Source organism: Triturus cristatus, chromosome 5_1, assembly GCF_964204655.1.
Source record: "Triturus cristatus chromosome 5_1, aTriCri1.1, whole genome shotgun sequence".
Taxonomy (NCBI): domain Eukaryota; kingdom Metazoa; phylum Chordata; class Amphibia; order Caudata; family Salamandridae; genus Triturus; species Triturus cristatus.
This window is the reverse complement of record NC_140587.1, coordinates 232,110,796-232,128,302: the sequence shown is the minus strand read 5'-3', so window position 1 is coordinate 232,128,302 and position 17,507 is coordinate 232,110,796.

The following is a 17,507-nucleotide window of genomic DNA, read 5'->3' as shown; positions in this document are numbered from 1 at the left end:
CCAATGCATATCCTCCCATTGCAAACACAACACCACCTCTTGCTCAAGCAACTATGGGACCCTGAGCGGGACAAGAGCACCCACATCACACATGGCGTGAATACTGTCCCCTCCCACTCTTCGACGTCACACTTCCCTCATGCATGTCCCTTTCGTTTTCCCATTCTTGACAGCATTATTCTCCACATCTCTCCACCCTAAAGGCTTGTTGATAGTCCACGTGGCTATGTTGTGAGCAAATTTACCAGCCAGAGGTGCTCCATAATTGTGAAAATCAGAGCTGCAACATGGCCTCATGTCCAGTACGAAACCTGTAGCCAGGTCTGAGTTTTTTTTATTTTTATTATCCAAACGCTAAACTGCTAATCAGAAAATGCAGAGTGGTGTAGGCTAGGTCCACCCACGGACCACTCACCTGAAGACGCGGGACAGGGCAGGGGCAGGGCAAGGCTAGCCAGACAGGCAGGGGCTCTAGTAATAATTTAAATTATTATGGCCGGTGAGTAACGGACGGTCCTTCTCAGTCTCTGGCGTGGCTGCCTCACCTCACAAGTCACGCGCACTTTAATTGCGCTCTGCAATGCGCATGACAAATTCAATGGAATTGGTCACCAGCTTCACCCTGGACTTGCACAGACCGGCAGACGCGGAGACAACTGCCCTCCGCGCACCTACCCACCATTTAATTAAAGAATAGCTCTGCCTCAGAGGCCTGGCCGGGGCACGCGCGTGCGCACCGCGCAGTTTAACTAGCGCACCATTTAATTCAGTCCTGATTTAATTTAACACTTTTGAAGAGCGGCAGCCTCTGAGGCCCGGACGGGGCCCTGGCGTGCTCAGTGCACCATTAATTAATGAAGAGCCTCAGAGGCACGGCCGCGGCCCCGGGTGTGAGGCTGGGCACCATTTAATTTATTAAGAGGCCGGGCGTGCGCACCATCATGATGAAGAGGCTTCGCGCTTGCTGGCTCCCACTAAGTGAGGGGGCCCAACCGCATTGTGGGGGCCCCCACAACACGGGTGCTGCGGGGGTGAGTATTACGCCCCTGGATCAATGTAAGCCTGTGCCAGAGTGACAGTGGTAACGCTACTCTATTTTGAGTTCTTTGTGATAGTGGAAGATGTTTTGTCATCCAATTGTGTCTATGTTGTTTGAGAGCCACTTTAGGGTTGAATGCGGATGTAGTTTTGACAGAAATGTTGCTTTGAGCCATATAAAACTTTCACCACCAAATGTGGGCACCTTTCATTTATTACCATATATAGTTACACATTTTGATAAGGTGCAACCTGTCCCTTTGAAGCTGCTATAGACACCTCTATGGTGAAAAGAGAGTTGCTCATCCTAGGCCCAGACCCTCAGATTTGGAATAGCGACTGGTGGCCTTGTGAATTAGGTTCTCCTCCTCTTTCAGGACAAACAATATGCAATTTAGGAGTGAAATTTGATTCCCACCTCTCCTTCATTCCAAACATTTTAAATGTCATGGTTACCTGTTTTGGGTTTACAAAAACAATTCCTAAGATTCTTCAATTTTTCCCTTTTATACCTAGGAAGACGGGAATTCACACCGTAATCACCTCCAAACTTAACTATTCTAATGCTCTTTACTTCGGGCTAGCATAAAACTGTTGGCAAACTGTAGCCCATTCCAAATGCAGCCACTAGGCTCCTGTTTCACATTCCAAGACCCTGCTCCATATTGAATAGTTGAAAGGTTCTCCATTGGCTGCCTATAGGAAAAATAATCCTGTTGTAAATTTGGTTGCTGGTTGAGGGGCTGATACCCTACTCATGCAGCAACAACAATCTTCATCAGGGTGAAACACAAGCAAAACCCAAATTGTGCTTAACCCTCTGATAGCGTGGCACAAAAGCAGTCAGGACTAACTTAGGCCCTCAGTGCACCGGGTATGCCCAGAAGTGGGTCCTGGGCTCACTGTGCTACTGGATTCAAGCTATCCTGGCTGATGAGGGGTGAAACTCCAAAACCGGTCCTAGATTGCTTGTTTCCGGTCCAGGGAGGACCTGGCTTGGCAATTCGGGCTGGACTGTTCCAATGAGGCACAGGGTCAAGACTGATTTGCATATGACCAGGTCTAAACTGGAGTGGCATGGTGAGCAAAAGAATGATGTATTTAACCCAGATCTCTTGACTGGGGTGAATATTTTGATTTTTTTCTGTATTCCGTCCATCGATTATGTGTCTTTTGCTATGGGCTTCTTAGGGCTACCTTAGGTATGACTTATTTGCAATAAAAGGGGAGTTTAAGGCTTGGCAAGGGGGTTATATTGCCAAGTTGAATTGGCAGTTTAAAACCTAATTCAGGGTGCAGCGGCAGAACTGGGTCATGTTTGGAGCGGCTACTTAAGTGAGTGGCACAATAAGTGCTGCAGGCTGACTAATAGCTTTTACAAGCACTAGCTATATGGTTTACCACTCTACAAGGGACATATAAGTAAATTACATATGGCAATCAGGTGTAAGCCAATGTTACCATGTTTAAGGGAAGGAGATTGCACACTTTAGCACTGGTAAGCAGTAATAAGTTGCACAGAGTCCTAAAGTCGACAGAAACTCAGCAAAAAGTGGATAGAAAAGGAAAAATGTTTGGGGGAAAAAAACCTAATGTTGTGAGGTCTAACAATTACACAAAAATATGACACATCACTATATATGAAGTTCTACATACTGAGATGATAGTAATGCAAGAATTTATTTTTGATTAATATTGGCTGCATCCAATAAAAGTGTGTTCAATTTGATTCCAAATCGATATTTCAGCACTATCGTCATAAGCCATAACAGAACAATTGTTTAAAATACAATGTATCATAAAACAAGGTAAAATCATTAAAATATACATCCAAAGCTCAATATTCTCAATATATACAGACAAAAGATTGCTATAATTGATAAAGAATGATTTTCCTAGCATGTATTGCTTCCCAGATGTAAGAGACAACGATAAAACGTATTTCAGGGGACTCCATAAAAACGCATGGCAGCTTTGTGATCCATGATATTGTGTGCATTAAAGATTGATTTAAAAAAATACTTCCTTACGTCAAGATAAAATTGGCACAAAAGCAGAAAGGGCTGAGTGCTCTGTTTTGGGTTCCGTCACATGGCCGGAGGACTGACAATCTATGCTATTTGTTAATAGTAGGGAAAGTGACCAGGTGATGTAGAATCCCTAGCCTCAATCTAGTCAAAACAAAGCAGTATTTAGTTTTTTTTGTTACGAGGGATAGATGTGTTTGAAATCCCTCAGGCAGGGCATACAGCATATATGTGACAACATTAGTTGCCTAACATCAACAAGGGCTCTTTTTAAGGGCTCTTTTTTCTGTCTAAACATCAAATAACACTGCCTTCATCTCAGTCTTCTAGTGCATAAGAATTCTAGATAGCTCCTAAACCCCAGCAGAGCCAAACTTCTGGTTGAAGGTGACATTGATGTAGGACAACCGCAGAATGTTAAAGGTATGATCTAACGCTAGACATTCCTGTATGATTACCTTAGTGAAATCTGTCACTGTTTAGCCCATATTGAAAGCCACAATAGGATAGGTTTAAATGACAGCATGTCTTCCAGGTGAGTTAACCCTGCTTCCTTATGAAGGATAGAAGATGATGATGATGGAGAAGTCCACAAAAGATGCCAAAAAAAGGAGGTTTCACTGATATGTAAAGGGCTGCTAGGCATATGATGCCACACGCCCCCTGCCATAAGTTGCGGCTGCTAATGCTCTCACATTATAGATAGCAATCATATCCCTAATGGGCCTCATTCAAGTTTACACGAAAACCTGAACACACCCCCACACACTCTTTTCATCTTAAGCCGGGCATTCTGTATGTGTTGGACCCAGGAACCATTATTATAAAAAAGAATAACCAGATAACAAAAGGAATTCACAGTTGTACTGGGTACCCTCCAAAAAAAGGACCTACCCCTCTGTGGAGTTTTCCCACAGGACAATCTTTAATTTCTTGGGTTCCATAAATCCAGCAAAGGTATCCATTTATCACTGTAGCCCGACTGCGGTCCTAGAGAGTAGGACCGCAGTCTGCATAGTGGAACAGGGCGACCAGCAACGATTAGTGAACTGACCAGCAAGGACCGAAGGGGAATCATCTGCACCATTTATAAAAAAGGAAAATTAAAATAGGGCCAGCACACATGTCTGTCTCATGCCCCACCTAATTCGAATAGAATGTATTACCTTATGGGATTCTTATACAGCCAGGAAGCCCAATATGAAAGCAAAGTATGGCATAGAATTGAATGACCAGCAAAACACTGGAGACGGGATCCTGGCTTCACTTTTTTGTATTTCCCAATAAGGAGTTCAAAGTTTATACATTATTCCACAGTCTTGAGTCTCTTCCTTAATCCGTAGTGGACATCCAGCAGGATGGAATTATCAGTTGCCCAATCCGCCAATCTCTGCCTGACAACCCTACCCAGGAGTTTTGCAGATGAAGCCAGGAGGAAAATGGGGTGGTAACACTTCTGGTCGGACCTGTCCCCCTTTTGGAGGACATTGAACCCTTTTACACTGCGTTGAAGACTCGAGAAACAATTGGGTACCATAGCTCACTCATACCTCTAAAGGCATCAACTGGAACCCCATTTTGTCCAGGGTCTTTACCTTTGGAACAATCTTTCAAAGTTTCAAGGGCCTAGTCCAGGGTAAAGTCAAGGGTCATGCAACTCTTAGAAATGGAACCCATTATTTTTTCTTCTTGAGGCAGGTGGGTGTATCTTGATTCATTATTAACCAAATTAGCAAAGATCCTTTCAAAGTGATCTGCCCTGGCTTGAAGGGAATCAAGTGATGTTAATTCAGGAATAGAATCACTTTTAAAAAAACAGGGCATTTACAGTATTCCAAAACTGGATACTGTCATTAGTTTCAGCTGCCTGGACCAGATTTGACCAGGTCTTTGCCCTTAGCTCCCTTTTCGTAGAGGTTAACACCTTATTTTAATGCTTTCTTAGATGCTTAATAATAGAATAGTCCATTGGGACACAGTGGAGGGCAGCCCTCTACTACGTAGAACTCAGTGTACACATGTGATTGAACCAGCCACCTCTATCACAAGGCCTTGTCCTAGCAGGGTGCAGCAAAAATGTATTAAGAGCCCTAATGAGTAGCTCAAAGGCAGAAACCAAGCCCTCATTATCCACACCAGGGGCTAAACAAAGATCAAACTCATTTGCATTCATGGCTAGCAACCTCTGCAGTACGCGGGGTCGATTCACAACAGTCCAATATGTACACCATTCAGCCTAACAGAGACAATATTGGTACGCCATTGGAGGCTGTAGGGCGATTAAGATAGAAAATCATAGACAGAAGTATTAGATTGCGGTCACTTACTGCAGTTTGTTTAACCCTGATGTTAGAGACTAAGTGGTTGACAGAATAGCTAATTGAGAAATGATCAATTGTGGAGTGTGCACCTCTCCCCACAAACATACTGATCTGTGAATTGTATTTAATGTTATGGTCTTCCAGGAGCAGAAGATCATATTTGGTGCTCAAAGTGTTTAAACCCTTAACATATGCACTGTGTAGGAAGTGTGGGGCACCTTCACCTGCTTAGTTGTTAAAACCACACATCCACCATGCCGGGCTACAACATGTTTGGATGTTAAAATCAACGGCCCATACAATTGGACAGGTAGGGTTAGATAGTAATAGGAATGCCTCTAAGTCCACTTCAAGATCGTTAACAACACCATAGCATGTGGAAACCAACACATTATTATAAAAATGAATTAGCATGAGATCAATCCCCCCTTAAATTACAATAACACAAAATGATAATAAGGGGAACATGTGACAGATCTTCTGATCTTAACAGGCAGCAAGTTACTAATAAACATTAGTGACCTGAAGGTGACAGTTTTGCTGTAGAACATAGGGTGGATAAACCTTCGACATGCAGAGGGTCCACCAGCCAGGTTTCCTAGATACACAGTATATAAGTAGTAGAGATGATGGCAAGCCAATCTGTGGCAATTAGATTAGTCTTCAGCCTCTTAATGTTCCGTGAGAAAGGCCACAAAACCCCATTATAATGAAATTGAACTGAGAGCCAGCTGGACCAGAAAGAGTAGAGCTCCTCCCCAATGTCCAGTTGCAAAGTGGAGGGGACGTACATAGAACAGGAGCATGAGAATCAGTTAGAATGTGCTATTGTGGCAAGAAGATGGACGAATGTGGGCTAGAAGGTCACTCAAACCAAAAGGATAGGGAGTGACTACTGCATCTGAGAGTCAATTTACCACCTGCAAAATGTTCCAAAAATTATCCCTTTTTGAGAGTGTAAGGGAAAAAAGGTGATTACCAGACGTAGGGGCGTCAAAGGGTGCACAGTCAGAACCAACAGGCACCTGGGATAGATAGTGATAGAAAAAAACCTTAGGGAAGAAGCAGGACGTTACCCCCTTGGAGAGGTCAGACAATGCATTATGCAGAATCTCCTCTGAAAACGTAGGATGCCTAAAATTGATAGTGGCACAATCCCCATCAAAGGATTCCCTAGACGGGCTGATCCAGCCCACTCTATGTGTCATCAGGACTTGATCTACACCAGAGATTGTACAAACAGACCCAGAGATGTTAGAATCACCCTCCTTCATGAGCGCAGGAACCCCATCCTTTTTGGCTAAATTGGGTAGGTTTACAATGCAAAACTGAGGGGGTGGGGGGCATCAGCAGTCAGCCTATCCCTGTGGTAAATAGAGATTGAAATATGATCTCGAGGGGGTGATGTGGGGTGAGCTGGCAGCCCTCCAACCACACCTGGGAGTGCTTAGTAGGTTGCGGAACAGTAGAAGTAGCGCACCTTGCCTTAACACTAGAAAAAAGTTCTGCGATCGTCCCCAGCCTGGAATATATAGGTGCAAGCAGTCTTCCAATCACATCCCTCACAATGTGCAAGAAAGTCTTCTGAAAGGAGTCTTTGACCAAAAATACATGTTATATTAATGTAGAATCAAATGCATAAGTTAATTGGGGGGCTACGAGTGGGTCAGGCTTCCTTAGCCCTTGAAGTTTATTTTGCTTAGCAGGGAGGCCATTATTATATGGTAAAATGATGTCCATACCAGGAGTCAGTCGAGGATCTACAGAAGAAAAATCATTGGTGCAACAGGGTCCTGCACAATGTCACACAAAACCTCTAAACCAGATCCCCCCGAAGGTCCCACCCCAGCTAATGTGCAAGCATGCAAGAGATCAGTGCAGGCAGGAATAAGGATGTCAGTACATCCTTACAAGTGAATAGCTACAGTACCTGGGAGGTATGAAGCAATCCTATCGAAGAGACCAGGCAGCACCCAGTCGCAAAGCCAAGGGGGGTGGGCCTGCCCTGTCTCTTCCTGGTGCTGATGGGTGCAGGACGGGCCTCCTTTTGGCTTCTCCCAGGAGGTTTTGAGTCGCTTTATACACAGTGACATGGGAATGTGGCAGAAGCCCCTCCTTGCATGGCTGGGCAGAATGGACTGCAAGTCTCCAACAGACCTCCAGTCCCACAATGGCAATGGAAGAGATCTAATACCGCGGGAGGTGGCTAGGCACTTTGACCGCGGCAGAGCCCCTCCTGTCAGGGCTGGGCAGAAGAATGCTCCTTGGCACTGCGAGTCCCTAACTGACCTATTGGTCTGCAACAGTAATGGAAGTCTGTATAGTTTTGAAAGTTTATTATGTAGTGTATATGTTTTCATAATATTTTGGTGCATCATTAAATTTCTTTTTTGTGAAAAATGTCACAACGCTCAATGAAGACTTTTAATAATTTATAGAAAGTACCACAAATTCAAATTTCAGATTCTTTGAAAAAGTCAAATTATATGTTTTTTTGAAAAATTGATGATGAGCCAACAATTCCTTAGAATTCTTTGCTAGGCTACAATCCTTGAGAGGATTGGAGATATGTTTACAGAAGGGGGATAAAGTCCAGATACTAACATTAAGACATCTGGTTTTACATGTTTTGGTAGTGACTTGTTGTCCCCAACCGGGTCTTATGGAAGACACCTCTTGAGGGCCACTAAAGTGGTCAACAGGGGAGGTGGTGACAGGTGGCTTGGTGTGCAACATTGTTCTACTTTGAGTGGAGTTGCCGTGCTGGCAACAGAATGTACTTTACCATAGTACGTAGCGGCTAAATTACACACTATTGTAGACCATGCCCTGAAGCCATCCTGCACCACCCCAGAATGTAAATTGTGGACACTCAGGTACACTCCAGGAAATCATTTTTGGACCTCTGTGTCTCATTATAGTCCCACATGAGATCATTCTAGGTATTATATGTTCAATAACCTGGCTAAGCATTTCCTCCTGCCTCATATCTGCACCAATCTGTGTTGGCCCACAGTGCTTACATTGTTGGCCACACCCTCAGCCTCATTCTACACAGCAGGCCCTGCTCTTGCTCTTTCTAAACCACCCTGTGACCTTGACCGGGTCAGTATAGGTGTAGTTTGTCCTTGCTGCACATTGGATGTTATGGTTTGCGTTTTTCACAGACGATCGACAGGGATGGCCACAATTATTAGGGTTGTGGTTTAACAGGGGTCATGTGTTGGCCCTGATATGCGAAATGGAGACAGGACTCAGCTTGATGTAGTTGATGTAATGTTCTGAGGGAAGGGGAAAGGTGTAGGGTGCTGGCACAAAACCTGAGGAGGGCAGGTTGCTCATCAAGATATTTTTCAGTGTCAGGGGTGCTGCTCTCACTGAAGGCATATGATATTTTCTGAAGCAGTACGGACAATGCAGTTGATGCTGATGCTACTTGACCCTGGAAACAAGAAAAATACAATTATTTACACATTGATAGTGTAAATTTTTTGAGTGATATATTAACTCAAATTATTTTTTTGCCTGATGTAGAGCTGGTGAAATGGGTTAGCTTGTGACAAACATGAGGTATTATGCCTTATAATACGCAATATATCTTATGACTCTTATAATAGGTTTTCGGGGATATCTGTCATGTTTGTGTCACAGTAATCCATCTGTAAAACTCTAAATTCTTATTTATAAAATCAAGCTGCTATTCAAAGTATTTCTTGCCACTTCTGATAAACTGAACAAACTGATGGCCTTTACAGATTTGATCATTTGTATTAAACTAAAAACTTTGGGAAAAGATCAATACTGGATGAATTAATGTTAATTGTAGGATCACAGTTCAGGATTGAGTGGGTATGAGCTTTCAAAGCTAGGGTTGGTTGACTGTCCTGCCCCAGGATACATCTTATGATGCCATAGCAATAGCCTGTGATGTTAAGTACCTAAATTAGTGTCATGTAAATAACATAAAGTTAGAAGCCTTGCTTTGTAGTTTAATGAGGATATTTGCCACTATATGTTTGTAACATTGAAGATATAGACAATTAAAATATTAACATTCACAATGAATCAGTTGGAATTGAAGGATAAATAGCAGTTGTAAGAAATGGGTTCTTAGTTGAGAGGAATGGTAGGCCTACTCAAATAATAAACACAGTCCTTGTCAGTGTGAACAACACAACTCACTAAATTAACCTGTACTTAACCCTCTGGTAGCTTTGTGCAAAACAGTCAGGCTTAACTTAGAGGCAATGTGTAAAGCCATTATGCAGCACTCACTCAGTAATAAGGTGAAAACAAAACACAAGAAAAATCCTAAACCAATTTAGAAAAACAGAGTTAAATGTAATAAATAGAATGACATCAAAGTGAGAAAACTCCTTTCAGTAGTACCGGAGATACAAATGTTTAAATTTGCAGCCAATAATAGCAGCAAAAAGCACTACCCGTGGTTATCTGTCTTTCTGGATTGGGGAAAAGTAACAAGTTCAGGCTGACCACAAAGTAGTGTAAGTCAGATACAGGGACCCGGTTAGTTCCACTGAAGAATTACCTTCTTAAGTCTGTCGCAAAGGGTGCCATTCACATTGGTAAGGGGCGCGAGGAGGAGACCTGTCAAAGGATTTTGTGGGTTTATATTTTCTTGAATCATGAACAATGTATAGTATGCATTTTTACACATATTTAGACTGAATTAAAATAATTGCATTTGAAACAAACTTCCTAGGATGTGTAGAAGTGTATTTATTAATGTGTTTTATTTAGGCTACATTTCTGTATAAAACACCATCTTGAGCAAGATGGAAGTAATCACTGTTGCTCACTCATGCTCCCACTGCACACATCCTCTCCCCACAGATTCTGCTGTACATGGTCTGCTGACTAGAATTGACAAGTGCCTCAGCAGTAGAGGGCCATTCTGTACAGTCAACTGCCTGAGAAGGGAAGCTCATCAAGGTATTGATTAGTCTACCCTGGCTTCAGGCTGGAGGGAGATTGTGTTGGACTTGGCTGTCTCTGCAGGGTCACCCTCAAACCTTTTGCCTTCACCCCTCTATTTTTTGCTGAATTCCTTTTTGATGGCCTTGGGACTCTGTGCACTTAACCACTGCTAACCATTGGTAAAGTGCATATGCTCTCCCCTTTAAACATTGTAAATTTGGCTTACACTTGATTGGCATATTTAATTTACTTTTAAGTCTCTAGTAGAGTGGTATACTAAATGCTTTTAGTAGGTCTGTACCTCCTTAAAACATGTCCCAGGTCTGTCATTGCAGCCTGAATGCATTTTTAAATTGCCAATTCAACTTTCCAATTTAACCCCCTTGACAAGTCTTCTACTCCCCTTTAATTGCACATACATCACACCTAAGGTAGGCCCTAGGTAGCCCATAGGGCAGGGTGCATTGTGAATAAAAGGTTGGGCATGTACTTTTTAGTTTAACATGACCTGGTATCTAAAAACTCCTCTAAGTTCATTTCTCCCTACTGTAAGGCCTACCAGTCCCATAGGATAACATTGGATTGCCCTATTACATTTATTACGTGCTAACTTTTTATTCAGAACAGCTAAGCATTTAGTGTTTAGTGTCTGAGAAATTGCAATTAAAATCCTCTTTAATGGTAAAGTTGGATTTTAAGGTACAATTTTGAAAATCCCCCTTTTAGAAAGTTGCATTTTCCAGTCACACAATTGAGGGCTTATGTGTACCTGGATGGACCATCAATTGGCATGATGGGGGGTGGAGCTGGACACAGCCCCACTTGCATCTGAATAGGGCTTCACACAGAGGACTTCACACAAAGGACTTATTATCACTCAATTTTTCCTGCAACCAGTTTGGAGCCAGGGCAGGGGAGTCAGGAAACTCCAAGACTTCGAAGGACATCCTCTATAAACTTCTCTTACTTCAAAGAAGGTACGATGCAAATAAAGGGGACCCTCAGACCCACTCTTCAGTTCACTTACTGGACTTGTGGAAGGACTCTCATTGGGACTGCCTGCTGCTGTGGCCTGCTGTGTACTCCACAAGACTGCTTTGCAGGACCTGAAAGGACTGCTTTGCTGCCTGCAGCCTAACTTCACCCCTCAGAGATCTGGCCTGCTGCCTGAGCCCTGCATCATCACCTGCACTAAGGACAATCATAGTGACTCCAAGGACTTGTGTGCTGGTCTCCTTTCCAGAGCCTCAGAGACAGAACAGGCCTCCACCTTAAACCAGTCCTTGGATGAATGGTGGTGGTGCTAGAGGTGCCTATGTATCCAAAATCTACAACTTGGGACTTGAAAAACGTTGGGCTAAAAACTGCTCTGGGAACCAAGTGAAGACCAGTACCAACCTGCCTGTCTAGCCGCCCAATGTGCAATGCTGATCGGCCTGGCTTCCCAGCAGCTCCAGCTCCATTCTTCTCTGCAGCAGTAAATCCTATTCAGAGGTCCTTCACCAAAGGGGTATCCAGCCTCATGATACTCTCATCAGCTACAACCTCCTACCTCATCCTGTTGGAGATTTATGTTGGATTTCCAAAAAAGTCACTGATTATGAGCGTAGGAAACTTCAATGTGACTTCTTCCAGTTGCTCCCTTACAATGATGTTCCCTCCCCAGTCACTGCCTGCGGCTCACCTGAACTTTACTTTCTCAAAACATTTTCTTAGAATTTTTGTCCAAGTCTGAAGGTAAGCACTGATTTGGCCCAACCTACTTTTTGTATCCTACCTGCGATCCATCGTAGTCGGACATATGTTTTTTACTTGAAGCCTGTCTCATACGACTAGATGCCTGCTCTTCGCGCTTTGATCTTTTAGGCAATACATTTTTCTTTAACTTTTAAAAATGTATAATTACAATTCTACTGATTGGAATTTTGTCGTTTTGGTGTCAAATAATTTATTACTATTTACTCTATGTTTCTAAATTGGTGTGAGATTTTTCTTGTGTTTTGTTCTTATTTTATTACTGTTTGGTGCTCCATAAATACTTTACATATTGCCTCTAAGTTAAGCTTGACTGCTTTTGTGCCAAGCTACTAGAGGGCTAAACACAAATTCATTTAGTGACTTTTTGTGCTTCACCCTGACAGTGATTGTGGCTGTTGCTTTAAAAGGGGTCACTGGCCCCCACCTTTCAACCAACACCCAATTTATCACAGACAGACTCTTCAGTACACTTCAAAGAGAGCTCTATGATTCATAGAGATGCCACTGCGAAGGACCCTGGGCACATTTCAGGAAGGGGATTGGACTGATAAGGGAATCATAAAGAGAATGGCAGATGCCCTGGGATAATCTTTTGATACATATATAACTGTGACTGACTACCAGGTGTGAAACTCTAGCCATCCCATAACCCATGTTGTGGGGCTATCAGATTTGGAGTTGCGCCTGCTGTGACAGACTGCTTTCTGAAGGAATGGCAGGGCAAAAGAGAGGATACTGCAAAAAGAAGGAGACCCCCAACATAAACTTCAAAGACTTAGACTCTAAATCACATTTAGTGTCTGGAAATGGACTATACGAAGAGGAGCTGAGGCCCCCAAAACTCTCTTTTGTCAAACAGTCAGTCAGGCTATGTGTGGATAAGAAGCACTGCAAGACTTCTCACTGTGACCAGGACTGGGGCAAAGGCCTTCCAATCTCTCAGCTGGGTGAGGGGACATCGCCCAAGCACTTAACAAACACCTGCCCTTAGAGTCTAGAGTACCATTGTATGCCTGCTTGCCAAGACTAGTGTGCTCTTGAGGGAAAGGAGAGCATTGGAGTGAGCGAGGTCCAGTAGAGGATCCTGTTGATTGGACCACTGTCGCTAGCTGTGAGAAGACAGCTGCCGAACTGATCAGTTTGTTGTCCATGTGCAGGGAAAAGTCAGCAACCTCCGTATGTTGGAGGAGGGCCGCAATGAAGAGAGGTGTCACTGTTGCTGCACCGAATGCGCTGTCACCCGTGTGCAGGCTAAGTAAGCAACTCTGCATGTCAGGTGGGGCCACCATGGAAAGTGATGCCGTGCAAATTGGTCCATAATCCATTTGCAGAGCTAAGTCGGTGACTTTATATGCTAGGTGGGGTCGCCTTGAAGAGTGCTGCTGTGCTAATTGGGCTAAAAACTGTGACCCGGTATATCATCCACCAGTGCCAGGTAAAGTTGCGTACTCTGGAATAGTCTGTCGGAGAGGAAAGGAGGCTGCTGTGGTGACCAGAGTAGGCCTCAGCTGTGACTGAGGACCAGCACCAAACGCACTGCACCCCCCACCTGTAGGGAGGATCCCAAGGAGCTTCTCAACATCGGTGGAGCATCAAGAACCCCCCGGCCACAGATGCTGCAGCTTCAGAAACTCATGAAAAGGGTGTCCTCAGAGACTCCAGTTACTTTGATACTACTAGTGCGGGTTAAGACTGACTTATGGGCCAGACAATTCTGGTGGTACTTGCCTTCCAGATAGCACTTTGGCTTTAGAACAATTTGGACCTTAATAAAGAGTAAGAGTGGGACTCCTGAGACTCAGGCTACTAGTAGGGCTTAATCTGAATGTTGCCTATAGTGAGTGGGACATAACCACTGCCGCTAGAGAGAGGGTAGTGGGACACTAGAGCCCTGACCTCAGGGGACTGTGTGCATTGTTTGTAAATCTCCTTTGTTTTTACTTTGTTTTATAAATGAATGCTCCTTTTTCATAAAATCAAGTAGTTGACTGAACAATCATTTATTGCTGCTGCTAAGCATATTTTGAGTTGTGAGCCTGTGTTCACACCTGTGTCTACCTCCCCTACCCAGAGAAGCCTTGGAGTGCTCCATCTGCGCTACCTCTGAGAGTCAATTGCTGAAGGGGTACTTGACCCAGTTGCTCATGATCCATAGCAGGCCAGGCTCCAGGGCATCAAGAGTAAAAGGCCTCAACACCCATATTTTGGGGCCAGTAGTCTGAACAGGGATTCTGACAAACTCCCCTTCAAATTTAGGCAAGCAGGTATGAAGGAGATGAGCTTGAACATTTACTAGTGTTCAATTGTTCCATGCTCTAAAAGATTGGCCATGTCAACAGAGCACATGTGGTTTCAGTTTGACTGGTATTCCTTCAGTCGCTTCAGAAGTCTAAAACATCAGATGACCAGAGCAATAAACTGAGGGAAGCACGGAAATAAGTTGGAATTCATTTAAAAGCCTCCTTCATTTTGGCCTTATTCTGTTCATGTGTTAGTTGAGAAGTGAGAGATGTGAATTCAAGTAATTTGTGGCTTAGAATACTAGAAATCAAGCAGGACCAAGCAGGACCATGCCTAGTCGGTCCAGTGACTTGTCCAAACTCTGCCATCTGAGATTTAAAATGGTGACAAAGTGACATCACTGCTCACTTATGACAAGCAAATAGTACCTTTGTTTTTATTATAGATGCGAGATGTAACATCCGAACCTGCCAGTAATAAGAAAATGGTGGCCCTCATTTATGAGGCCCTACTGGCACTTTTGGACCATGGGAATGTCACTTTTTTGACATTCCGGTGGAACAATGTGCCGCTGGCACATTAATAAGGCCACATAAAGCAACGATACATGGGTTTTTATGGTCTAATAAATATGTGCCCCTTTCACGCAGAAAACTTAATGAAAGGGGCGTTTCATGGGTGTTGCTGGGGGTGTTCTCAGCAACATCCATGGCTTTTTGACACTGCCCCAGATTTATGAGAAATCGTAAGTCGCTTAGGCAGCGCCAGATACGTACGCTTCTACTGGGGAGATGTAAGGGAGGGACAACAAAGAGAATTATCTATATTACTCCTCGTTTTTCCTCTTCCTATGTGTGCTGCAGAATAATCATCGCCGCAATGCGGTCACCCAAGGGTGCCTGCTTTGGCAGAGGGCAGCCCACTGTGCACCAGCGCAGAGGAAAAAGACGGGAATCTAACAGATATGGTGCATTTCTGCCCTTTTCTTTTGTCTTAGGGCAGCGCAGCAGCAAGGCCTGCTGTGCTACCCTACGGCAAAAAACCCATAAATGACACCCGAAGTGTGCCAGTTTATAGAAAGATTGCAAATTGATAATTATTTTATATTGATAAAAATGACTTTTGTAATAATTATGGTCAAGCTAATATGTAGTACGGCCTAACATATTAAGGCAGTATTTCTTTTCTAGCACTTTTGAGGACGTACTATTTTACCTCCATTTTCCAGTCTATTATTCCAAAGTTCATACTACAGATATCAGGAATTTGCATTTTGAGCAGTTGCCCCCTCACACACACTTTACAACCACCTTTTGTGCTGAATGTCTTGTCAGCTACGGCACTCTTATGTTGACCTTTCCGGGAACAGACAAAAAAACCATGTCAAGTTGCTCATATGCCTTTAAAAATTAATTGCGCCTCGTATGGCCCCGGCATATTACAGATGTCTGGAACTTCAGCTTGCCATTTTTCAACAGTGTTAGTCTTTATACGAACTGGACAAAGAAGGAGCAAATGTCAGACTTTAAATTTGTAATGACTTCCTTTCGGTTTGTCATCCACAGAGCTCTCCTAGCGGCGAAGGTATCAGCGGAGAGCTTATCTTCACCCCGGGATAAAGTGGAAAATGCAGTTGTAAAGTGGCATTTGCTGTTCTCTTCAGCGGCAGTAATCCAAGCATTGAAATGTTACTAAGATTGCTTCGCCTGACCCTTTTTAACAAGATTACAGCTTTTAGCATTTCAAGTGCCCTTATCAAGCCGGCCCAGAAATGCTTTAGGGAGGTTTGAGGTGCACGCTGGAAGGTGTTGGGAAAAGTCAATCAGTTTCCTGTGCTCGGCCATTCTTATCTGAAATCTCTTGCTCGTCACAGCTACGCCTGATTGTTCCGGTCGCTGCTCTAAAAATAAATGCAGTAACGAGTGGATCTTACATTTTTAGGCCTAGATTGTTAAATGATACAAATTCTTTTTGAATATATTAATAAAATGATCTGTGGTATGTTTGTAAAGCAGTAATAACTGAGTCACTGATACTCCTAACAATATATCGTACGGGATTGCCATTTTTTTTTTCGATGTTTAAAAGAATTTGGGGGCATATTATCAAGACAGGCGATAAAATTATAGCCGCTTAAGCTGCAGAAAACTGCCGCTAAAACGGCGATAATGGGCTTGATAATATGCTCTATGGAATTCCAATTGAAGCCCATGTTAGATGTCTTTCACATCTAACATGGGCTTCAATTGGAATTCCATAGAGCATATTATCAAGCCCATTATCGTCGTTTTAGCGGCAGTTTTCTGCCGCTAAAGCAGCGATAATTTTATCGCCTGTCTTGAAAATATGCCCACTCCATTTGTAAAAAGTACTAGTGAATAATAACATGTATCATGTTTGCATGCAAGAGCTATTTATGGGTTAAAAACACACACATTCTCTTATGTACATACATCTAGTCAGGTGCGCACCATTCAAAATCCACATGCTAACGTATATGCACATATAAACATTAAAACCAAGGAAAGAGATCTCTATTTATGCACCCCAGATGAGGAAGGACATCTCATGTTCGCCATGACTGCAACTCTGCACCAATTTAGGAAAGAGCTGAAGACCGACATCTATGAAAACACTCCATCAGGACCTGAAGACCGACATCCATGAAAACACTCCATCAGGACCTGAAGACCGACATCTATGAAAACACTCCATCAGGACCTGAAGACTGACATCCATGAAAACACTCCATCAGGACCTGAAGACCGACATCTATGAAAACACTCCATCAGGACCGGAAGACCGACATCTATGAAAACACTCCATCAGGACCGGAAGACCGACATCCATGAAAACACTCCATCAGGACCTGAAGACCGACATCTATGAAAACACTCCATCAGGACCTGAAGACCGACATCTATGAAAACACTCCATCAGGACCTGAAGACCGACATCCATGAAAACACTCCATCAGGACCTGAAGACCGACATCCATGAAAACACTCCATCAGGACCTGAAGACCGACATCCATGAAAACACTCCATCAGGACCTGAAGACCGACATCCATGAAAACACTCCATCAGGACCTGAAGACCGACATCCATGAAAACACTCCATCAGGACCTGAAGACCGACATCTATAAAAACACTCCATCAGGACCTGAAGACCGACATCCATG